Here is a 25,973-nt window from a genome sequence, read left to right as displayed (position 1 = left end):
TAACATCTGCCTTTTAAAATAATTTTGCACCAACCTTACAACTGCTGCGATACTTGCTCGACCATTAAAACTATGAGTCCTATTAGAAGCTTACCGTGTGCGTTGGACTTATTGTCTATTGTCTTGTCCTTTATCCGGAGTATCTGAATTCAACTGTTGGTGTACCACATTGTCCTTGCCTTGTTTTAGAACTGTAACCGACAGTAAATGACCATATTGCCTGTTTTCCTAGTATCTGATCTCGTGCTCCTATCAAATTGTTATCATTACCATAATTTATACTCAACTGATCCTTGTGAACTTTACGTGAGCAATGTGCGGCGCACATTCCAAGGGGTCAATCCCCTCTGTATGTGGCTCTTGCTATGCTCAATGTTATGGAGTGGTACTGGTAGCCCCCTAGCTCAAGGAACATTTTACTTGAAACGCGTGAGGCTAGAGAGAGGGTCCTTTGCGGCGTTGGGAGGATGAAGGAAGAAAAAAGTGTGTCGACCGTTCTGACAGTGAAGTCAACACCTGTTTCCCAATGACTAAATCATATCAGCCTGTGCGCAACCTGTATATGAGTAATCAGGATTGCAAGATTCTGTATTCCCATAGCAACTATATAAACCCTGTTATGTGTGTTTTCCATCTGTATATGGGAAAATATATTAACAGGTAACAGTTCAGTGTTGAAAATAAAAACTGTGTAAATAGATAGGAACATCGCTGCAAATAAAAAAATGTTCTTTAATATCAGTTAGACAAAAAATGTAATGTATAAAGGCTGGGAGTGACTGTGGATTGTGTAACATAATAATGCAGAACACTACTTTTCTCCTTGTATTTTTCCTCGAGTTCCCTCACGTAACTTCACGATGTCCTATCTCTAGTGATACTTGAAGGGGGGCCACATTCTTGTACATATTCGTCTCTTGATTGTTATAGAGACAAATGTATCACAATATACAGAATATATCCAAAAGCAATCAGATAATGGATGCCCATGTGCCCCTTCCCCTCAAGTTCTCATGATTGGTTACTGCCTTCACTCACTTGATTGAACTAAAACTGAGACGTGCAATCGCAATGGGAGCAGGCAAAGATAGTGTCTGCGACTTATATAGTGTTTAAGAAATCTAGTCCACTCCAAGCCCTTCATATTCATAAAATTTTGTGCTCCTTTCTATATCCTAGATAACATTTTTCTTTTGCACAGCCTCCATCTATTTACCCAGTTTATTTTTACCTAATCTGCAAACCCAATCATTTAAAAGCTTTCTTTGAATGCAGCATTGTTCACTTTTTTACACTCTCTCTTTTCATGGTAATCCCTGTTCTGCAATCTCTAAATGTTTCTCTATCGCTCTCCACATATAATCATGAAACCTCTTTCCGCTCTTTTTTCCAGTAGATTGACACAGAAGCAACCATCATATTGCCATCAGTTAACTTGGTGGTGCCGTTAATAAGAAAATATGCTATATTATCTATTCTGGTGGTATCACATTATATACCAAGTCATTTCATTGCTATCAGATTTCTCCTTTCTGCTAACATTGCCTTTTGATTCTTTGTCCTTAAACATACATTGAAACACAAGCGTGTAAGCTCCAGAAAGCCATTATTCTTCCAAGCTTATAAATTAAAACCTTTCCCTGTATTGTTCAGATAGGACCGTGGCATGAAGTTTTCTCTTACACATTTTCTAATCACCAGTCCTGATTAATCCCGACTAGCCAGCTATTCACATTCTTGTTGTCAGCAGGTTATTACAAAGGTTCGAGAAGGCAAAGGAGGTGTTTTCCAGTAAGCATATACTTTCAACACATCAAGAATGCTTCTCTTTACACTGTGTACGGCTCTTGATCCTACTAATCTCCCATAGTGGAGTAATCCTATTATAATCTAATCTTAACTACCCACAATGCTTTGTGACCCCTTTAAGGCACATACTCAGAATATAATCAGAGTGTCTTGAGATTGCAACTGAGAAAGGTTCTTGCTTCTTGCTGATATCCACATATTGCTCTTCTCTCACGATATTATGTGAATGGAGGTTTGTGTGCTTTGTTGCGTTTCCTGCTCTTTCTTAGCTGGTGGATATATATAAGTTGGATGAGTTCCACTTGCCACTATCCCAATAACTCCCCCATCACACTAAATTTATATGATTTAAAACAAATTGCAGGGATGAAAGCCCATATGGGGTATGGATGTTTATGTTGCGGTGCTATACCAACTGCTGACACCACCTAAGTGTGCTTTTGTCTTTGGTTTTGATGACCTTAAGAGCATTGGCTCTGCCTAATGAGTCGAGAAAGATGGTGGCCCCAGCCTCCCACTTTGACACTTGACTGATGGGTTCTGGGGAGCCAATGATTGACCCACGCGCTACTTTGTTGACAGCGTGCAATAAATAATTGAGATTTAAGTTTTGGCGGGTTTGGCGTACAGTAAGGCTCGTACCCATGCCAATATACACATGATTTTCTCCCCTGATTAAGCCGTTATAATTGCAGTATGATATTAGTAACTGTTATCATTTTTCATCTTGCTTCAGATTTACAACAGCAAAAGACATTTAGTAAGTTACCAATTTTACTAGCAATAGATATTCACCATTTGGACTGACAATACATGCATTTTTTTTGCACTCAAGACAATCCTAAGTTTTAAATATTTATTTTCCCAATCAGTCTTGGAAAAGCACTGAGAAACCATGTGACCTAAATATCAAACCCATTTACTATATAATATATTGCAGGGCTACTACTTCTTAATACACCTCTCAATTATAGCTCCTGAAGTGTGATTGTGGGTTTTTAAAGACACACTTTTTATATAAAGTCGGAGTTTTTTTTTCTGGTGTGCGCCAGTTGTTAGGCATCATTAGGGTGACCAAATTCATCTCCCTCCAAATATTCGGCCACGCCCGCGTTTCGCCAACATGTCGCCAGTATTATAACTTCGCTCTTAAATGCCCCGTAGTTGTTGCCAGTGTGCAGAGAGCACTTAATTCACTAAAATCGAAGGTTCTTCCCAGGCGCCGAATTGGCTGGTGAAGTCTGTGTGCTAGCATTACTGCACAGCGATTTTTGAAGATATGTACGTTAGGCCTTCATTATGTTCAATACGGTATAGGCGTAAAGGTTAAAGGCTTGAAGCCTTTTATTCTCCCGGACGTATATGTAGTGTAACATAGAATATACATTATACTACCACAGCCTGGAAACCTTAATAAAATTAAGAGTTTGTTAAAATGCCCTACAACATGAGCCAGTGTAATAGTTTATTTTTGCCATATGCTTAGGAAATGTAGGGTGGGTGAAACCAGCCACCAGGCGTTTGACCCGCCAAAACACTTTACAGAAGAAATGTTACTGCTTTTTTTGCAGCCCTATAGTTCACCCTGATGCAAATCAACAAGAAAAGGAGCTTTTATTCAACCACTGCATGAGTCAACGTGTGGGGACTCTAGCCCATAGAACCAAATTTATTTATGGTATCAAGTTTCTTTTTAGAGAAATATCTCCTTAAGTCGCCTACTCCTATTAGCACTGTCGGCGCCCCACTTACACCTCGTCTGACAGTGGCAAATAACGATATCTCCACAAGATATTATACCCAATCCCCATCTTAAGTGAATTTGCCATCAGGTTATCGTCCATTCGCCAGAGCGCATAATTCAACTTGGTGTTAGGGAGGATGAAGGCGCAATCCCAAATTCCTTTAAACTGATCAAGTATTTCATTACCGATGAGAGATACTCTAAATTTCCTCTACTAATCACGTACCGAAGTTTACTCTGCCCACAGGAGACCATTGTGCGTAAAGGGATATTCCCGGTGAGAGAACCGAAATGATGTTAGTCACATATTTGCCCTTTTAGTAAATATGTGTGACCCGACCGCCGTCGACCCCAGACCTTTCCAGCAACTTATAGGTGATTTGGAGTAATAGTCAACATTCAAACAAGAACACACATTAGGCCAGGAGACAGCCTAATGAAAGCCTAAAGATCCTGGGAGACAAATATATCTATTCACAGTCCTAGCCTTATCCCTATGTATGGCAGACATTATCGACACCCTGAACACAACATTGTACTAGCTTGTGCATCAAACAATATAAAGCAGTAGTGCAGGGCATTCGTATAATACAAAATAAAATTTTTTTATAACTATAAACAATCCACTCACAATATATTCATGGAATACCTGTCTTCCACTCATATACAAATCCTTGCCTCACAAATTCTATTATATACAGTAAAAATAATTCGCGATTACGAGGAATTAAATAAAGTGTAATGCTTGCGAGCTGTAACCGAACAGATACCTCTACGGGAATGATCAAAACCACAGTTGTAGCCATATAAGACATCCATTGATTACTCCTATATTTTTCCAATGAATCGACCCTAATGTATGGATTAGTTTTTTCATGACCAAGAAAAATTTGTAAATTGGCCTCCCTGTATCTAGTGTACTACCAATACTACATTCCATCGCAGTGGTGGATTCTTAAAAACAACAAAATAAGACTTTCCATCTTTCCGGGGCAATGAACAATTTAATACTCTAATGAGAATCCTGCCTGCTATATTTTCCCATCCTGGCTGCTTAATTTGACTAAATGTTAGCATTAAGAGTTATAAGCACATTTATCAAAGGTCGATTTTCTAATTTGTGTGATTTTTTTAACTCTAATAAATTCAAATATTCTCGAAATATAAATCAAATATCTAAAACTTGAATGAATATTACCAACTTAAAAACTCGAATCGAATTTGACTAAACTCGAATCGACTCGAATGTCAGGAAGGCTAGTAACATCTTCAAATTGGTCACTGGACCTCTCCCATTGACTTATACATGAACTCGGCAGGTTTCAAATTTGAATTTTTAAAGGGGCAAGGTTTTGTAAATCTCAAAATTCAAATTTGAATTAGAATTTAAATTCAAATCGAGTTTGGATTATTCACAATTCGAATTTAAGAGTTTTAACCATAAAAAATATCAAAAATTTTAATTTTCAAGTCAACCCTTAATAAAGCTGCCCCTTAGAGTTATATTCACTTTAGTTGAGGGTAAAAATCTCAAAGGATGCAGTTCCCATGCTGTTTCTTATCTTCAAATCTGTGGAACCTATGGTATATTCCAACCCCCTGATGCAGCCAACTGAAAACTTTTCTTGCTTTTGCTTTACTGGCACTAACTCACACCAATGACATGATTAGACTACAGCAATTAGCATTACATAGACATCATTCTTTCTACCTGTCAATCAGATATTACAACTTTATGGATGGTGGTGGTCTAACAAACAGCAGTTTGCAGTGTACTGCCCTTGCTGAATGCCAATTATTCAGCAAGCTTTGCATAACAACTCTCAGACCACAAAGTGATGTTGAAAGTGTTTACTTGTACAAATAGTGTGAAACAGTAAATACCAATACAGGAAGAAAATACAAATCAGCATTTGAAGAAATGACAGCTGTATTATGAACATGGCTAGTTACTAGAAGCAGCATCTCACTAGCTGGATGTGCAATAAACCCTTATAACCTAACAAAGAATAATAACATTCCCTAGACAAGCATATTTATCAAGGGTCGAATTTCAAATTGAAAATTCAAATTCAAATAGACCAACCGAAATTAAGTCGAAGTTTTTTTTTGGTCAAATAGGTCAGTTTTCGATCGAATAGGTCCGTATTTGGCCAAATTTGAATCGTACGAATCGAAGAAATAGCACATGCGATCGAATTCGATTCAAAGTTTTTCGAAGTCCACCAATTGACTCCAAATAGGTTCTAGGAGGTCCCCGCAGAGACTAAAACAGCAATTTGGCAGGTTTTAGATGGCGAATGGTCAAAGTCGAATTTTTAAAGAGACAGTACATGATAAATTTCGATATTCAAATTGTTTTCAAATTCTAATAGAATTTGGACTATTCCCTAGTTGAAGTACACAAAAAAATAACTCGAAATTCGAATTTTTTTCATTTGAAAATTCACCTCGACCTTAAATATGCCCCCGAGTGACAAAAAACAAAAAACAAAGCAACAAAATTAAAACCAGAAAGTTACATTACTTATTTTTGCTTACAAAGAGAATACATTGTGTCTTATTAGTACTGTGGGTATCTTTTTTGCACCTATATGTCATATAATGTGTACTTATTTTAATTTTGAGATAACAATATGTCATATTAGTTATTCATCCCATTTGGAAATCTTGTGCCCAGAATGATTATTCATATAGAAATAACAGGATGTGTCATATTTGTTATTCATCCCCTTTGGGAATATTGTGCCCAGAATGAATATCCACTTGGTTTCCTGCTATAAGATTTTAAGTCCCCACCTCTTTTTTTCATGAAAACCGTTTCAATGCCTTGCATTGAAAAATAATTTAGGCTACCTGAGACACATTTAGAGAAATGTCTGGCTATTACTGTGCTCTCTCCTTGAGGCACCTACTAGTTTGCCCACAAAATGCATAGCAGAGCATACCAAAGCTTTGAACATATGAAATATTCTACTTTACTCATTTAATGGTATTTTGTGCAGACTTTAGTAAATACATACCAGGGCATCCTTTCATAAGCCATGCAAATGTATAATTAAATGCATCTATTAATTGTTTACACCTGAAATATGAACAAAACAACTGCACATTAGTAGGAAAAGTGGCATTCTTTAGTGTTGATACTTGCTGAATCCTTAATTAAAATTGCTTACTGCTGCGCCTAGGAGACTTTCCTCAGACATTTTGTTATCGGATATTTCTATAACACTTACCCATGTGTTGAAAAATGTGTTGTGCACTATGCATACATTGCAGAGTAATAAAATAACAGTGTGCGCAAATGGGATTTCTTGTAATAAGGTAAATAATATAATCATTACAGTTCTTACAAGGTAAATGTTGTATTTTTTATCAATTCAGTTCCCATTTAACACTTACCGTGATGAGATTTTAATAACTTGCCTTATCTTAGAATGTCTGATCATTTTTTTGTCAGTGCCTTAGCAGAATATTATTTAAGCCAGTTCTCCGGTGACAACAAAATGTGTGTCTTTAGGCTATCCAAACACCAGAAGATTAAATTAAAACTAATACATATTAACTGCATAATATAACTATATAACTGCATACATATTTTAATAGTATTTTCATTTGCTTTGCATTAATTACTAATATGTCTTTACTAGTGATGGGCAAATTTATTCGCCTGGTGCGAATTCGAAAATTTGCTGGCGTCTGTCGCCGTCGACAATTCTAGGTGCCCATTGACTTTAATGGACGTTTTGCGAATTGCGCAGGAAATTTTGTTAATTTTTTTGCGAAATGGGAGAAAATCACCCATCACTAGTCTTTACTATTCGATACCAAAAAATCCATAACATTACAATACTCCATTGTAGTACAGTGTTGTATCTGTAGAAAGTCTCTAGTCCTTTTAAGAATGTTTAACCTCTTTTTAGCATTTCTTCCCCATTTATTCATCTTCTACATTGAATAACTTATAATGTATACAGTATATGTGTTTATACTTGGATTACATATCATCACTTGTATTTGCTGCTAAATTATACCATTTGTAGAAGACTTATTGAAGTGGACATTATACCAAGGCATTGTATTGTACAGCATTTTTGAAAGGTTATAATTGTAAAGTTATTTTACATGGCCAGGTGTAAAGACAGAGAATTGAGATGGTTAGTCCATTGGTAAAGTAAATATTTTGGCCAGTGGATGGGATAATGCTATATTAGGTAAAGTAAGATAGTGAAGTTTAATTCAGAACAGGATCTCAGACTGGTACACTTACATATATAATAATACAGTAGCTGCAAGATATATCCATAAATTTAACCCAAGAAAAAAAGAGTAAGGGTAAAATAACCCATTCTGGCTCCAAAAGGGCAATGGGACATATCTCCGGGATATCACTGTAATAATGGTATTAGTAGCAGTAGCGTTGTATTTTGTCACTTGATAAAAATACATCAACTTTTGTTTAATCATCGACCTGCGGCCATAGAAAAGTGAACACTTTAAAAAAAGGGATACAGTCAGAGTAACCCTTAATAGATGAATACAAGAATTTGGGGAATAAAAGGTGGTAACACTGGTGATTTGCGAGCTTTTTTTTTTTTTTTTGCAAAAGATGCATCCGATTGGTACTTTCTACCAGTGTTCACGGAGACCCTTCAAATTATTGGCTGTATATATCTACAGGTTTCCAGTAGTTGTCAAGGCTTATGCCTTATGGCAGAGATCCTCGCCAATCATGTTGCTCTTAGTGCCCTCAAAGCAGGAGCTTATTTTTGAATTCCAGGCTTTAAGGCAAACGTTGGCTGCATAAAAACAGGTGTACTGCCAAATGTAATCTTTTGTAGGCTGCCAGTTCACAAAGTGCCCTAAAAATAGCTAACCAAAGCCCTTATTTATCTCCAGGGTCATTTTATGCTTGTGTTGCTTTTTCCATTTAAATGTGGCTCACAGGTAAAAAAGATTGGGGACTCCTGCCTTATGGTATTGCTTGCCTCTGCTGTATACTGTTCTCTGTCCCTTCTCATAGAACCCAATATAAAACAATCTGATATATACCACTTATTGCATCTGGTGCAGTTGAAAGACACCCCCTAAAGCCCATGTATATTCAGCATTATTATTATTATGTTTTAACTACACAGCAAAAATACTGTTTCTTTCCTTTTCTAATAACATCAAGGCTTACATTTTTTTATCATAATTATAAATGTCGGGAATTTTAAAGAAATGCGCCTTTTCCATAAAGGATTATGAAATTGTTATTTGGGTCTAAAGAGCTTCGTTCCTGGCTTCTTATTATTAGGAATTTGATTTCAGAGGTAAAGCTCACTTACAAATGCAGTTCAGCAAATGAACTGCATATCTTTATTTGACAGAATTATTCACACAATGAAAAGGAATAATGTAGTGGAAGGCAATGGCATTTTAGAGATAAAAATGTAAGCTTAGGAATAGGAACATATATTTCAAAGAAATATTCTAGATTCCATAAGATGATGACTTAGACCCCGTGTTTCTTCCCAGAAAGTTGATTATGGCATCTCATAAAACATGTATTCCTGCCTCAGCATATAATAGATATGAATGTATAACAGATGTACGAGTGCACCTTGGGAAAAAAGCATTATTGCCAAGAAGCCATCAGTACTAATGAGCACCCGACTTATACACATTTTTCCATCTGTTCAGCCACTATACACCTGTGGCATGCTGCAATTCATTGCTTCTAACATAACACACAGAGGATTACAATCAAAAGCTTTTTTCACACCCACCGACTTTATCTTTATGGAAAATGTGTTTCTTATATCAAATGCTTCAAAAAATGCAATGTGTTCTATTCACAAATCCTCCTGAATTATGCTCATGGCTGATAATCCACCTAATGTGACGGATGTCACAGAACATTATATCTGGAATCATGACTTACAAAGAGGGCACTGAACCATGTAAAGGTAACGGTTCTGCCTTCCTCCTGCTCATAACAAGGAGTTTGAGTCAGATTACAAGCTACAGGCAATTTATAGGGTTTGCAGGTGGAAATCATACAGCATTAATGGTATTTTACTTTCATAATAAGAAGCTAGGTGAGTGCTACTTCAATGTATCTTCTCTAGTGCTATATTGTTAATCAGTTTCTACATTTAATCTCATTGCAAGTGCAGATCTATAATAATGGTTTAAGGTATTTTGATATCTCAGATATTGTGAACATCATAAGCAACATATGAAAATAGCATCAGTCTGCTGATGTTTTGATCAGCTGAATCCATTTAAAGGCCAAAATGCCCTAAGGTGTCAGAGTGCAGAATATTACATGGGTTCCCCAATGCTGTAGCTGTGGGAGCTTCATTTTAAGTTCCTGTAATGGTTAAGGGTGAAATGTTTGGAACAGAGTCTTTACAAGTAACTATTTGCACGGGGAAAGGCGTGTAAGAAAAATAATATAGATATTAGTATCTGTATTAGTAATTAGAAATGATTGGTTCTATTACAAACCTAGTAAATAGCTTTCAGATTCAGGTAGATGAGAAGTGAGAGGTAAATAGTTTAATGAATCTAGTAAAATAAATATAAATCGAGAAAACACTTAGATCAATATTTTACTAACTATATAACTGCCATTCTATCCTTCCACTCCCTCCCTAGGAGCATCAATAAAGTAAGTAGCTAGAAAACTCTCCAAAGCAAAGCAGTGTTACTCTGTCTAATTGCATTATTTTTTTGTATGTTGCATTATAGACTTTCTGCACATGCGCTCTTGGCAATTCCCTATTGTTACTCTTAGAGCTGCTCAGTCCTTCCTGCCTCCCATTGCAAATCAAATGGACGGCTATTCTTGCATGGGAACCCTGGAACTACTGCCACTTCTAAACCAGGTGGTAGCTCCATTGTGCCCTGCATCAATTGGTGCAGCACATTTTCATACAAAAAAAGCAGATGTCATTCTCCAAACACTGGAGCTAAAACCGAGTGGACTTGGCTTGGCTTCTAATGAAGAATGTTACATTGCATAAATTGTATTCTTATTTGTGCAAATAGTTTTGCTCTTTGCGACTTTTATTACATTTCCCCCAATGTTTCCTTGCAACCATGATAATGCTGGAATTCTAAGGGAAAAAATTATGGAGAAAAACATGGTGATTGCTCTTGAAATTGCATTTTGCTCGCTGCAGTTGCTGTCATAAATGACAGCTGCAGTTACTAAATGGTTTTCCTGAAAGTCCCAGCCTAGTTTTCCCCCAGTTAGAACTGAACACTTCCATAGACAGACTTGCATCTTTATCAGAGACTCCACAAAAGAAGAGAACCTGCAGATGTGAGAAATCAGTTATTTATTGTAAGGAACAGTTTTTGCTAAATTAGTCATCCTAACCTGTAGTATGGCCTCCTTTCCCTCTGTGCTGCCACCTGGTGTACAGGAAGTGTGAATATATTGTGCAGCGTTTTTCTCTGAATGTATTCCTTTTCCAGGACTTTTTGTGCTGCTACCTGGCTGTAAAGTAAAGTACTTAGAGTTCTGTACTTCCCTGGATTTATTAGCTAAGTTTTGCTACCCAGTTTATGTTTTATACGAGATCTCTTGGGGATATTAAATCTGTGTCTAATGTTACATAGTTACATAGTTAAATCGGGTTGAAAAAAGACAAAGTCCATCAAGTTCAACCCCTCCAAATGAAAACCCAGCATCTATAAACACACCCCTCCCTACCCAGATAAATTACATATACCCATATCTATACTAACTATAGAATTCAGTCATCATCACAATAGCCTTTGATATTATGTCTATCCAAGAAATCATTCAAGCCATTCTTAAATGCATTAACTGAATCAGCCATCACAACATCACCCGGCAGTGCATTCCACAACCTCACTGTCCTGACTGTGAAGAACCCCTACGTTGCTTCAAATGAAAGTTCTTTTCTTCTAGTCTAAAGGGGTGGCCTCTGGTACGGTGATCATCTTTATGGGTAAAAAGGTCCCCTGCTATTTGTCTATAATGTCCTCTATTGTAGTCCCCTCGCAAGAGCCTTTTTTCCAGGGAAAACAACCCCAACCTTGACAATCTACCCTCATAATTTAAGTCTTCCATCCCACTAACCAGTTTAGTTGCACATCTCTGAACTCTCTCCTGAGTATTTATCTTTATTTAATTCCATCTGGTCTAGTCAGTATGTACAATGTTTAATAATATAGTAATAGAATCACAATTTCTAGCTAACTCCTACAGTATGATATTTTGGTTCCGAGAGAGTTAAATCTGGACAGGGAATGACTTTAGCTGAAATACAAACAAGACCTTCAAGTTGCACATTCCTGTAAATGTCAAAATCAGATATTTCTAATAAAATCCACCCTTTCTTTTTCCCTGCTATCATTTCTAATAGACAAAAGGTAAAAGACCTAAAAGAAAGGTTGAAGCAAGAGATGGCTGATTTAATAATGGGAATGCTAATGGAATTCAGATAAAAGAAGTTGGGATTATAGGTTTCATTTGTAAATGTTTCATGCTTTAATTAAATAATCATGTAATGCCTTTATTCACAAGCTTTAGTGATTATTTTGCCAGTTACTGTTATCAGATTACATACATCTCTAGAACTATATTTTCCAAGGTAAAAAAAACTGCAAATATAGGGCTGATGTTTTAACAAATATCCTGAAATTTGCCACTCATTTCTATTAGATGTTATTTTGACTTTTGGAGTGGCAGCATATTCAACATGTCATCATAGAATCAGGAAGTAGATGAATAGCCCCCATGTGCAACTCCGAAACCATAAATAACTTGTAAAATGTTCCTTTATTAATGGTGCTTGGTGATGGCATGTGTTATACGTGTTTAGTTTTATTTTGGTACCATGACATAACTAATTGGAACTTGCATATGGTATGAAATATATGTATGTATAATTTCATTTGTAAAGCACAGTGCCATACAATGCACCAATAAATAAAATCTATAAAATATCATAACACATACTTCAACATAATGAGCTTAGACATTTGTGTCCTTGGAGGCTTCTATAACTGATAGATTTTAGTTTAGATACATTACTGCTTATATAATGAAAGCCTCCTTCCAGTTATAGATAGTATTCAGCTCCCATTTAAGTTGCTGCTTCTGCATTTCTCTAGATGACTCCTTTCAGGCCCACACCCCATTATGGTTTTGCCCAGACTAACAATTTCAGTTCAACTGATATGGAACATCTCTATGAATGTGATTCAGCTTCTGATTTACAAATATAGTTAAACGAGGAGCAAATCACAACAATAAATAACATATACTTGTGTCTAAATGTGTTGTGATAAAATTGTAAGATAATGTAGATAATTAGGGGGGTTATTTACCCATTATTTTATTAAAACAAATTTGACCAAACTCCCATCCACAATTTTACCTTATTTGTCAATAAATAACTTGTTTTGAGAAAAGACTCAATAAAATTGTTCAAATCATACAAATTTTTTGGATTTGACACCCGAAAACTATAAAAACCACTAAATATTCAGATTATTCTATTTCTTATTACAAAAGGGAAATCTGCCTTTGACTTCTACATGACCTCGACAGGTTTGAGATGGAGTATTTTCAGATTCTGACTTTTAGCAGCCTTGGAGTATAATTAATCTTGAAAAAAGTTTTTTTTTTTTTTTACACTAAAAATATGTGTTTTCCCTTTTAAAACCCCAACCAGAAAAATTTGGGTTTTAATAAATAATCCTCTAAAGGTGTATTAGCCAAACCCTTCCATTACAAACAATCTATAATATTTCATACAGTATATTACCATAAAGCAAGAAACTATTATACCTTTGACATTTAGTTAAGTATGGTGAACACAACTCTTGGGATTGGTTTGTTTTTTTGTATTTTTTACAATGGTGATTTATACAGTGTGCTGTTTTACAGCTGGGATATAGCTTTACCCTTGTAAACCAATTTTTATGGAAGCATCTAGATTCTCAATACATCTGTGGTACTTAAAATGCACATATATTTTATACTCTACAATTTTCTGTAACTGCTCAGGCTTGCATGTCCCCCTGCTGTGTGCTGGAAACATACAACGTAGAGCAGCTCAGTAAATAAAATATGTATCCCATTCACACTCGCCCTATGCACTTTTTTGTAATATTGGAGGATTTTGGTTTCCCGTCAGTATGTTTAAGAATACTAATTTTTCAAGTCTTATTTTACTGTCTCTTTCCTACTCTCTAACTGAATGCCGATCAAAAGGAGATTTTTAAACGAAAGCTATATTTACAATATAAACTGCTTCTCACAGCTGGGGGCAGTCCATCATTTTTAGTTGTCAGCATGAGACTCAGTACTCTTGTCATTCTCTGTAGTCCAAATTTCTTTTAAACATATTCTGTATAAAAAGGAAGATCTTTGCAACACACACACACACACGTCGGTAACATACTGTTTATCTCATGAGTTCTTCTCTTACTACATTTATTAACACAAAACACAATTTTAATACACGCTATGCATACTGTGTATTTTGTGCAGGAAAGATATGGATATGATAGAAATCAAGGACACTTCAATTGTTCTAGCCATGGCACCACCTGGTGGAGGAAGACATAGAGTGACATTTCGCTTTCTACGGCATTTCAATGTTCTGTCAATTGATGCTGAAACTACTGTATAAAGAGCATATTTCAACCTATTGTTGACTGGCATTTCAGCTCTGGCTTTGATAATTCTTTGAAGAGATATTCAAGAGTAAGGCTTTTATTGATTTTATTTTAGATAAATAGGTTTTACACCCACAGATACATATAGCTGAATAACTCCATATGGATTTATGGGCGAACAATGATTTTTTATTGACAAATATATATCAGAAACACAACTGTAAATATCAAAAGCAATTCAAGATTTCAGGACTCTTTCCCAAATAAAGGGTGCTACAACATTTAAAACAGAATTCGTCTACTTACTCAATGTTATCACTATGCTAGCCTTCTGTAAAAAAAGCTTTCGATCTACAGTAGCCTTAAGCATAATAAATGTCACCCCCACCCTTTTATCTTTATCAACTCAATATAACGGGGGACTTGTGTGGCCTTCCTCTACATCGCTTCTATTAAAATACTTGCCCAGTTGGTGTCATGGTTTCACGTTCCTCTTGCATTGAAGAAATCAAGTTGTCAAAGTGCACCAGAAAAATTTGCATCTGGGGTCTGTAAGAAAAGTATATGTTTTTCTGGGGATTTTGCTCCCCCCTGAATGTGGGCAAAAGTTTTACTTATCCAGTAAACAAGAGATAATGATACTTGCAATTATTGAACTGCAGCTGTCCAATACACATAAACTGATGCTGTCAAATCTGTCTATAGCTCAACGTGCGCTTATAGCTATTATTTTAAATAATAGTATTCTTTATATACAGTAGTGCTATTGTATCCATCATCCCAAGAGAATACAAACATAAGACATAACACTTTGTATATGATTATGTGATGCATATTGAATGCTGCTGAGAGACCTCTGGGGGAGGGTCCTGCTCAGGAAAGATTATTTTTCTTTTATTCCCTTGTTCCATTTTTCTGTGTTATTCTAATAACTCAGCTAGAGTAAATTATAGATTTGCAAATTTCTTTGGGAATATGAATGTGTATTTGTAGCTTTATTTAATTAGGTATATATACAGCAAGTATATTACACACTCCAAAAAAAAACCCTAATGAGTAACACTGAAATTAAACTATTAAAAACATTACACTCCAGCTGCATTGTTTGTGAAGCAAACAATGGAAATGAATTCCACCCCTGAAGAGTAAAGCAAACTGAATGTGTGCTCTTGGGTATTGTAGTCATTCTTGTTTATAAATCAATTATTAAATTAAACCTGTCACAAAATACAGAATATAATATATCATGCTGCTGAAAGCCTGTATTAGATGACTTGCTACCTTTTCCGGAAAGATCTGACAGTGGCCTTAGCAACACATTAAATATATCACACTAAAAAAAGATTGATTGGACCACTTTGTTCATCTTTAAATTGGCCTTACAATAAATAAACTTAGCCTTCGCCAGCAACAGATACATATACAATATATTTGCCAGTTGAAGATTAATTTTAAGAAAACCAATTCCAAAAGGAATTATGACATGCTCTTGTAAAGAAAATAATCAACAACTTTATTGCCTATTATGGCGAAGACAGTTGAACAACAATGAATAACATTTTTTAGTATATACAAGACCACAACATTTGAAATAACAACTGGCTCAAAACTTTGCACCACAGCTCTGGGTGTTTTCTGGTTTATTAATATTTTATTAATATTTATTACGAATAAAGCTGAAAACAGTTAATCAAGTATGATCTAGGAACATTCAGGTTATGTTTATAATCTACATCATCAGAATAGATGGTGGCTTTCTAACTCAAAAGTTAAATATTGTCAAAAAGCATGTAAAATGCAATAAATTATAATATTAAAATGTTTGCCAATAATGTAAGATTAAAGCAGAAGAACAGTTAAAATCTTTTGGGGGTGTTAAATTGTTAGGTACCCCCTAGTGATTCTAAGGGGTAGATGTATCAAGTGTCGAATATCGAGGGTTAATTAACCCTCGATATTTGACTGCCAAATTAAAATCCTTCGACTTCGAATATTGAAGTTGAAGGATTTTGAGCAAATCGATGGATTTTAATCCATCGATCGAAGGATTATCCTTCGATCAAAAAATTGTTGGGGCCCTTCCCCATAGGCTAACATTGGCCTCGGTAGGTTTTAGGTGGCGAACTAGGGGGTCGAAGAAATTTTTAAAGAGACAATACTTCGATTATCGAATGGACTCTGAGGAAGTGCCGGTGGATCCGGCAAGAAACGTGTAAGTCAGCCTGCACACCCACCGCCTAAACCCTTACCTGTGTGTATGATGAAATAAAGCCTGAATCTTGCATTTAACGCGGTTGTCCTTGTGATGTCCTGGATCTGCGCCGAATACGCGAGAGCATGTTGAATTCTATTATCGAATGTTCGAATGATTTTTAGTTCGAATCGTTCGATTCGAAGTTGAAGGTGGAAGTAGCCAATTCAATGGTCAAGTAGCCAAAAAAAAACATTCGAAATTCAAATTTTTTCCTCTATTCCTTCACTCGAACTTAGTGAATGGGCCCCTAAATGTTTACCTGCTATCCTGGGTTGGAGCACCTCTCTTAAAAAAAGAAAAAAGGCAAAAAAAAACAGTACTGCTTAAGGAGTGTCACAATGCCATTTTATATGGTGTCCCAGAAATCCTCTGCATGGACCTGGGCAAACATAAATGCAATACAGAATAACTTTGGTGATTTCTGTACAGTGCATGTACCAAGCTTTGGGAATGCGTTGGATACCAGAGCAAGATGGTTGCATGACACTCCTCAAACAGTAGCCTGTTATGGTCACTTTTTGAAAAGTAGTCCCTGACAAAGGTTTCAGGTAATTGATTAGAATCTCTAGGGTCCCTTCATAGAAGCTTAGCACTTCTTCAGTGATTTTTCCTTTCCACAAAAATGCACCCAAAAATGTGCACCTTCAAACAAGTTTAGGCTATTTATTTCAGTAAGCCAGAGATGGCTTATACTTCCTGTATAATCCGTTCTTATGTGTAGAATAAATATGAGTATTCAGAAGAATCCTACAATAATTTCAATAAAATGTCCTAAATCTTTTTTACAAATGATATTGATTGTGAGGCAATGTAACAAAAGTAGCCAATGGAAAAACGTGTTTGTAATGAGGACAATGTTTACTTTGTGTAAACAAATTTTCATTTGCACCTATTTAATAAATATTTGTAAAAAATATAATAATATTTAGCAAACCAGCTGCTAGTAGAAAAAGGAGTGCATGTTTCCCAATTACATAGTTATGTAATGAAATGTCTTAATGAAAAACTAACTCTTTTTCTGCCCCAAAAATCTTGTGTCTTAAAGGAGAAGGAAAGCTATGGAGGCATTTTATTGCCAATAGATTAGCTGCAACAGTGCAAGATAGAATGCTATATTTATTCTGTAGAATGTTTTAACATACCTGAATAAAAAGCTCTAGAAACGCTCTGTTTTTTTAGGATAGGAGCTTCAGTATTAACATGGTGTGACATCACTTCCTGCCTGAGTCTCTCCCTGCTCTGGGCTCAGATTACAGTAGAGAAGGGAGGGGGGGGGGAAGAGGAGCAAACTGAGCATGCTCTTGCCCAGGGCAATGAGGTTTAAGCTGAAGGCAGGAAGTCTGATACAGAATCCCATGTGTACACAATAGAAGGAAAGAAATGCAGTGTTTCTTTTGACAGGGGACTCAGAGCAGCATTACTTTGGGGGTTTACTGGTATATTTAGATGGACCTTTCTGATAAGACTAACTAAGTTTTAACCTTTCCTTCTCCTTTAAGTGTAATTTGGTTTATGATTTTTATTACATTAACCCTTAATGGTTCTGGCATGAGCGCATTTTAAGGTGTTTATTAAATAGAAATGCAGTAAATCCATTTATTATAGCCTTCACAAAGCATTTGGCCGAATCCCCAACCAAATCTGATTTGTGCACTTCTAGAGACACCTAAATAGGCATGTGCACACAGCAATAGTGGCAACCTATTTTTAAGAGTTCAGGTTTGGCTCAGCCAGATGCTTGGAATCAGCCAAATCCTGCTATATTTTTTTATTTCATAGTTTAGGGCAAAATAATAATTGTGATCAATTTAAAGGAGAACTAAACCCCCCATACCAAAAGCCCCCCTAAACCTCCTGGCATTGTCCCCCCTCCCCTCTCTGCAATGTTAGTAAAAAAAAAACCCTCAAAAAAAATCTGACCCTTAAACGCTTCATATTGTCTTCGGGTCTCAATCCTGACTTGCACATGGCAGGTGATTCCTGACTTGGCCCAACAGTGCATGCTCCCACAGGCTTCGTTTCTGCGAACAGACCCAAAGATAATATTAAGCAACGTTAGACTGTGACCAGGAGCTCCGCTACACTTCTCTGCATTTAAGGGTCAGTTTTTTTAATGGGTTTTTTTTATTAATAATGTGCATCACTGGGAGGGAAAGGGGAGGGGGCAATGCCAGGAAGTTTAGGGGAGCTTTTGCTACCGGTTGGGGTTAAGTTCTCCTTTAAAGATCAATTGAATGAAATAAATGAGGAAGGGCTTTATCAGGATATTTAAACTGTACAAGATAGAAATAAATGCTATGTCAAATGAACATGTTTGGCTTTAGCAGCTCACATCTAAACAATAGTCACATACCGTGTCATTCCAGTGAGATCCTTGCCTGTTTAATATTGAACTGGAGGTTATTATTTTTAATTCAATAAAGTAGTAAGTGGTTTTATGGTCTTTATGCTTATCAGGATGCCTCTTCATTTCTCTAAATCAAATTATTTCCTCTAAGCTCAGTGGAGTAGTACTTTGCTCATCCCACTTAGATGTTTCCATACATTAACGGATTACAGACAGAAAAACCATAACTATTCTAAAAGCATATGCAGAAAAATGCACTTGTTGACTACAGTTAACAAATATTTATTTTTTAATTAGCTCAGTATTGATTAGTTTGATGTTGTTGTGTGTACTTTAAATACATAATCTTTCCTGCACCTGTGCTTGTACCAGATGGTGTGCCACAGGCATCATTAAAAGTAAATCTCAAGAATTAACTGGCTCAATATGTAGGGATCCCAATTGTATTTTAGTCAGTTCCATAGTGACTAGAGGACATTACACTTTAGCTGTTATCTTCATGCAATATGCTTTGCTTTTGATGAATACTTTTAAAAGCAACATATGTCATAAACAGTGATTTTTATTTTAGCAGGCAAGTATATTTAAGCAGAATGTTAATGCCCTGTCGTTTAGAATGTAAGAACATGAATCATACCAGCATACCAAGAAAGAAAAAGACTATTATTGGCAATTGTATTTTATAGAGTATGTGAGACTACAGGGTGAGTCAGGGTCTAAACCATTTAGGACACTTGTGCTTGGGGCTAAATAGGGCATTGAGCATGCCTACTAGCTGTTGGTCAAAAACATTAAAAATATATATATTGAAGTCACACTTTTTTGAGTTATATCTTTGTATTATATTTTCAATGGCAGTGCTGAGGCACACAGTAGACAGGTATACCTTTCAATGGTAGAAGAATTACACACTGGCTTTACTGGCAGACAATTTTTTAACATTTTGAGCTCTTTAGATACATAAAGATTTCCTATATAGGTTGGCGGTTTTGTTTTGTAACAAGATCTAAGATTCTGCATACATAAAGCTACCTGAGACATTCATATTTATATATTTATACATATTTATCCATAATATAGACACATATATTTTAGAAACACATTTTATTGTATGCAGTAAAATGCAACGGATTTGGAAAGTTCCATGTCTCCCAAACTAGTTAATACTAAATATATATAATTTTTTGTATATTTCTGACTTGTATAGTTCAAATCTCCAAGCAGTACTGACAAATTTATAAATCACCACTCCAGAAATTTGACTACTTTAAATTTCAAGGCCAGCAATTCCACTAACAGTAGGTTTTCCCATGAATGTATAAATTTTTGGAAAGAACACATTCTGACAAATCTAAATCGGTAAATATGTATTTTTTACTCCAAGCTACCCCATTGTTTATATATAATATGGGTCCTCAGATGAAGCACCCAGTGGCGCGGAACGCATCAGGAGGGAGTGGCTGACACAAGGTATGCAGACAGGTAGGGAGACAATGCCATATGTTATAATATGCATGAACACTTGTATTGACTATGCATTTGTAATACAAGTAAATTGTACAAATAAATGCTTGATGTGAGGTTCTGTGCATGTTTCTAATTTAAGCTACCCAATTGCAATGCTTTCTCAAGGCATCATTATTATAAAAATGTCTGAAAATTTAAAAAATTCAAAGCTTGAGATTTACAGGAAATTATTATGAATGCCAAGGGTATACTGGACAGTTTGATTCCTGATGATGTGTATAGGTGTACCTAATTATGTGGCCTGCAGTGGCCCTAAATGGCAATAGCACATTTTAATTATCATGGATTGTCATGTCAGCTACTTCCAAATCATAGCCATGTTAAGTAAAAAAAGACACTTACTCATGTCTATAAGAGATGTACAATAAGTCAATAAGTAAATAAGGCATTTATGAAAAAGGTCAAATCATAGTTTCTAAATATTCAGTGCTTAAATGTCTTGTGACAATATTAGGGTGATATAATTGTATATGTTGCAGGGCAATAATTGAAGGTAAATATTGTAAGGGCCCGAAGGCACCGTTGGAGTGAGGACCAAGGAGGAGACCAGACCAGGTTCGCAGTACAAGAAGGATTTATCAAAGACGTAGTCAGGGACAGGCAAATGGGTCAGTACAGGCAGCAATCAACAACACGAGAAGGCAGGCAAGAGTCGGTACACAGTATATCAATATAAGCAGTAGGCACACCCAGGAACGCAATAGCTTGGAACCTATAATTGGGCACTGAGTCAATAACAAGTCCGCCTTTAAATAGGCAAAGGGTTCGCGCCAATCTGGACGCAGTGGCGTCATTTCCGGCGCGCAGGCGTCAGTTCCGGCGCGCCGCGGTGTCAGTTCCGGCGTGCTGGCGTCAGTGACGCCGGTGTTCTGACGCCGGCGTCCATTCCGACGCCGGCGCTGTTGCAGGCGACCAATCAGGGAGTGGGACGAAGATGATGCAGGAGCCATGCGGTGGGAGTGCCATCTTGGACGCCATCTTGGGAGACAGCAGCAATTACAGTTACAGCCCCCCCCCCAGGACCCAGGACCAGGGCTAGAGAAGGAAAGCGTGTGAAAATTCCGAACAAGGAGAGGGGCATGAACATCGGAGCTCCTCACCCAAGAACACTCTTCAGGACCGAACCCCCTCCATTCGATAAGGTACTGCAGGGAACCTCTAGAAAATCGAGAGTCCAGAATCTTCTGCACTTCAAACTCCTGATGACCATCCACAAGAACAGGAGCTGGGGGAAAAAGAAGAAGAAGAAGAATTTGCAGGAAGGAGAGACACATGGAAGGCATTCGCCTCTCGGGATTGTTGATGATGTCTATGACAGGAAAGGGGCCGATGAACTTCGGACCCAGTTTGGGTGTTGGAACTTTGAGACGGATATTCCGAGTGGAAAGCCAGACCTTGTCTCCCAGGGCATAAGGAGGGGAGGAAACTCTTCTCTTGTCAGCGAACTTCTTCTGTGCCAACGAACTCTTCTCCAGATTAGCAGTAGTAGCATGCCAGATCGCCATCATGTGGGCAGCTTGGTCATTGGCAGCAGGAACATTTGTGAGAAGAAGATCCTGAGGAAAAGCCAACGGATTAATACCATAGACACAGAAAAAAGGAGACTTTTCAGAGGAAGAGTGTAAGGCATTATTATGGGCAAACTCAGCCCAAGGAAGGAGGTCAGCCCAATCGTCTTGGCATAAAGACACATGACACCGGAGGAACTGTTCAAGGGCCTGATTGACTCTTTCTGCTGCTCCATTAGACTGGGGATGGTAAGCTGAAGAAAACTGAAGGGAAACACCAAGGGAACTACAAAGGGACCTCCAGAATTTCGAGACGAATTGAGACCCACGGTCAGAGACGATCTCCGCAGGAAAACCGTGAAGTCTGAAGATATGTTCAATGAATAATCTGGAGAGTTCTGGAGCAGAAGGAAGTTTACGTAAGGGAGTAAAATGTGCCATTTTGCTGAATCTGTCGATTACCACCCAAATCACAGTAAAACCAGAAGAAACAGGAAGATCTACAATGAAGTCCATCGCCAAATGAGTCCATGGCCGGGATGGGATGGGTAAGGGCAACAATAACCCCTTGGGAGGGGAATGTCCAGACTTAGAAACAGCACAGATGGAGCATGAAGAGACAAAATCTTTAACGTCCTTCCTCAAAGAGGGCCACCAAACAAGGCGAGATAAGAGTTCTGTAGTTTTCTTGATTCCAGGATGACCTGCTTGCTTCGAATTATGAGCCTGGACCAGGATATCATGACGGAATTCAGGAGGAACGTAGGCCATACCCACAGGAGTATCCCCCGGAGCAGAGGATTGGGCAGATAATAAGTTGGAGGCCAAGGAAGGAAACAATGCGGCAATAAACTTTGCAGGAGGTAATATTGGTTCTGGGTCTTCAGAAATGGGATCATCAGGAACAAAGCTCCGGGAGAGGGCATCCGCCTTCTTATTTCTGGAACCGGGACGAAAAGTAATAATGAAGTTGAAGCGTGAGAAGAAGAGAGACCATCTGGCTTGTCGGGGATTGAGACGCTTGAGTGACTGGATATATTCTAAGTTTTTATGGTCGGTAAAGATGGTTACAGGCACTGCAGAACCCTCAAGTAAGTGTCTCCATTCTTCAAGAGCCAGTTTAACGGCCAACAACTCACGGTTTCCCACGTCATAATTCTGTTCAGGAGGAGAGAATTTTTTAGAGAAAAAGGCACAGGGATGTAATTTCCCATCGGCAGACGACCTTTGAGATAATATGGCTCCAGCACCGACATCCGAGGCATCCACTTCGACGAAGAAAGGTTGAAGGGGTTCAGGGTGTCTAAGGATTGGGGCAGAAGAGAAGGATTCTTTGAGATTCTTGAAGGCTTCTAAGGCTGACGGAGGCCAATGCTGAGGTCTTCCCCCTTTACGGATGAGAGCCAGGATTGGGGAGATTTTGGACGAAAAACCTTTAATAAATTGTCTATAGTAATTAGCAAAGCCAATGAATCTTTGGACAGCCTTGACACTGGTGGGGAGAGGCCAATCCTGGATTGCAGAAACCTTGGCTGGATCCATCTTGAAGCCTTGCTGAGAGATGAAGTATCCGAGGAAAGAGATGGACGACACTTCGAAAGAACACTTCTCTAATTTAGCAAAGAGATTGTTCCTTCTCAGGCGGGACAGAACCTCCTGGACTTGACAGCGATGTTCATTAAGTGACTTGGAAAAAACGAGGATATCATCCAAATAAACGACCACGCTTTGCCCTAACAAGTCCCGGAAAATATCATTAATAAACTCCTGGAAGACTGCAGGAGCATTACAAAGGCCGAACGGCATCACCAAGTACTCGTAATGCCCATCTCGAGTGTTGAACGCAGTCTTCCACTCGTCTCCCTCTCTGATCCGGATAAGATTATAGGCCCCACGAAGATCTAATTTAGTAAATACACTGGCCCCCTTGAGCTGGTCGAACAGTTCAGAGATGAGAGGGAGAGGGTAACGATTCTTCAAAGTTATCTTATTCAACCCTCTGTAATCAATACAAGGCCTCAAACCGCCGTCTTTTTTCTCCACAAAGAAGAATCCGGCTCCAGCAGGAGAGGAGGATGGGACGGATGAAACCTCTCTGAAGATTCTCCTGGATGTAATCTTTCATGGCAGAGGTTTCAGAAGGAGAAAGCGGATAGGTGCGGCCACGAGGGGCATGGTTCCAGGAAGGAGTTCAACAGGGCAATCATAGGGGCGATGAGGGGGCAAGGTTTCAGCCGACTTCTTATCGAACACATCAGCGAAGGCCTGATAGACAGATGGCAAGGATGGATTCGAAGTCACCGAAGAAACTTTGATAATAGATTTGGTAGGTAAACAGTTCTGTTGGCAAAAGGAACTCCAGCGGGAGATCTGAGAAGAAGCCCAATCGATTACAGGATTATGAATATTCAACCAGGGCAGACCAAGTACAATGGGAGTGGAAGGACAATCGATTAGGAGGAAGGACAATCTTTCAAGGTGCATAGATCCCACAATAACGGAAAGTTCATCGGTGGAGTGGGAAATAGTAGCGGAAGAAAGTGGACGATCGTCAATCGCCAATGCTCGAAGAGGAACAGCCAGAGATCGCAGAGGAATGGAATGGCTTTCTGCAAAGACCTTATCGATGAAATTCCCAGCTGCACCGGAGTCAAGGAAAGCCTCAGAGGAAATCGTCTGGGTTCCAAAACGAATCTGCACAGGAAGAAGGAAGCGTTGAGCAGAAGAATGGGGAGAGGGACCAATTCCACCCAGGTAAGTCTCCCCAGTCTTACCTAGGTGTTGGCGTTTCCCGGCTTCACTGGACACTCATAGGCGAAGTGGGATTTTCCACCACAGTAAAGGCAAAGTCCAGCAGCCCTTCTCCGAAGCTTTTCCTGTTCGGTCAGACGAGCCCGTCCAATCTGCATTGGTTCTTCCGAAGGCAGGGAAGAAGAGGCAGGAACCGCAGGATTTGGAGAAGACAAGGTGGAAGCCGGGTTGGGAAGGAAGGGTCTTTGAAAACGAGGAGCCAGAGTAGGTTGGAACTTGTGGAATCTTTTGGTTGGGGAGTGCTCTCTGTCGAGTTCAGCTTGAAACTCCCTCTGCCGAGTATCTACCTTTATGGCCAGGGCGACTAGATCTTCCCAACGGGATGGAATTTCCCTGGACACCAGATCAGACTTTATACGTATCGCCAGGCCGTTGTAAAAGGTAGCGTGATACCCGTCGTTGTTCCACGAAGTCTCTGCAACCAGGGTGCGGAACTCAATGGCGTACTCCGAGACTGAGCGAGTTCCCTGTAGAAGATGGAACAGGCGTGCGGAGGCAGCAGTGGCACGACCCGGAGCATCGAAGACCACACGAAGTTCCCGGACGAAGGCTCGGGCATTATCGATAATGGGATCCTCCTTTTCCCATAGAGGCGAAGCCCACTCCAATGCCTTCCCTTGCAGACGGGGGAATATGAAGCCCACCTTGGCTCGTTCCGACAGGAATTGGCTGGGTGCGAGTGCAAAGTGGACCTCGCACTGGTTAATAAACCCACGGCAAGCTGTAGGATCACCACTGTAGAGTGGGGGAGCCGGAATGCGGGGTTCGGTGGCGTGAAGCGGAACCACAGGTACTGGTGCAGGAATAGGATCGGCAGGTGTTAGCTCCGACAGTTTAGCAAGAATGGATTCCAAAGCCTGACCAAAGTGAGATTGCTGTACCTCATAGGACTGCATGCGGGATGCCAGACCACGAAGCGCTCCACCGACATCAGGCGGCGCAGGATTCTCCTCCGACGGGTCCATGGCCCAATTATACTGTAAGGGCCCGAAGGCACCGTTGGAGTGAGGACCAAGGAGGAGACCAGACCAGGTTCGCAGTACAAGAAGGATTTATCAAAGACGTAGTCAGGGACAGGCAAATGGGTCAGTACAGGCAGCAATCAACAACACGAGAAGGCAGGCAAGAGTCGGTACACAGTATATCAATATAAGCAGTAGGCACACCCAGGAACGCAATAGCTTGGAACCTATAATTGGGCACTGAGTCAATAACAAGTCCGCCTTTAAATAGGCAAAGGGTTCGCGCCAATCTGGACGCAGTGGCGTCATTTCCGGCGCGCAGGCGTCAATTCTGGCGCGCCGGCGTCAGTTCCGACGCGCT

At 38.7% G+C, this 25,973-nt stretch overlaps 1 pseudogene; it reads left to right on the top strand.

Moving 5' to 3' along the window:
• Nucleotides 1–25,973, top strand: part of LOC108712383 — a 613,424-nt pseudogene that overhangs the window by 427,561 nt on the left and 159,890 nt on the right.

The sequence above is a fragment of the Xenopus laevis genome, chromosome 3S (genome assembly GCF_017654675.1).
Source record: "Xenopus laevis strain J_2021 chromosome 3S, Xenopus_laevis_v10.1, whole genome shotgun sequence".
NCBI lineage: Eukaryota > Metazoa > Chordata > Amphibia > Anura > Pipidae > Xenopus > Xenopus laevis.
This window is presented reverse-complemented; position numbering and strand designations above follow the sequence as displayed.